Here is a 790-nt window from a genome sequence, read left to right as displayed (position 1 = left end):
TTCTTCCATCTTCTACATTAGAGCGTGACTGAAAAAAACGAAGGTAAAAATTTACTTGAAGATAACATAGTATCAGTGAAACGAGATGGAAGAATGAATAAGATTAGATGTGAATAGAATAACTGAGAATTGAGACATAAAAAGAAACAAGCAGAGAAATAAAGGCAATGAAATACATGAGAAACATGATAATAAAAACAGAAAAATGAAAGGGAGGTAAGAATCTCCAACGAGAAAGAAAAATTAAGGACAAAAGGAAAGATAACAGAATAATTCATGAACAAAAGCTTTAGGAATAAACTAACTAAAAGCAGCAATCAAAGAGATCGTATAATGAAACCATATCGCAACCAAGAAACGAAGATTATAAACACCAGCAACTAAGAAATGAAAATATAAACAAAACAAAACGAAACGCAGATAAAAACAAACGAAAAACAACAACAACGAAAAAAACGAATATCAAAAGACAATCAACAAACAATCACAGAATAAACGTGAGACGAATAACTGAGAAAGGCAGATCGGAGAACAACCAGATAACTCAATTAAAGAAGGGAAAGGGAGAGGGAACGCTAAGCTTCTCGAAGGCTTCCAGACAACAGATAACTTAGACGTCAAGTTGTCATGCTCGGAAGCCCTTCGTATGAGATGTTGCATGCATAAGTCCTTCCTCGAACTCCTTGTGAGCAGATGCCTAAGTATTAATTGTAAGCAAAGTAGGTTCGCATCGGAGACTGTCTTGGAAGGAGAGAGAGTTCCTGAGACGGAAACCAGGACGATTGTCGAT

Source organism: Penaeus monodon, chromosome 19, assembly GCF_015228065.2.
Source record: "Penaeus monodon isolate SGIC_2016 chromosome 19, NSTDA_Pmon_1, whole genome shotgun sequence".
In the NCBI taxonomy this organism is placed as follows: Eukaryota; Metazoa; Arthropoda; class Malacostraca; order Decapoda; family Penaeidae; genus Penaeus; species Penaeus monodon.
Note: the sequence above shows the minus strand (reverse complement) of the source record.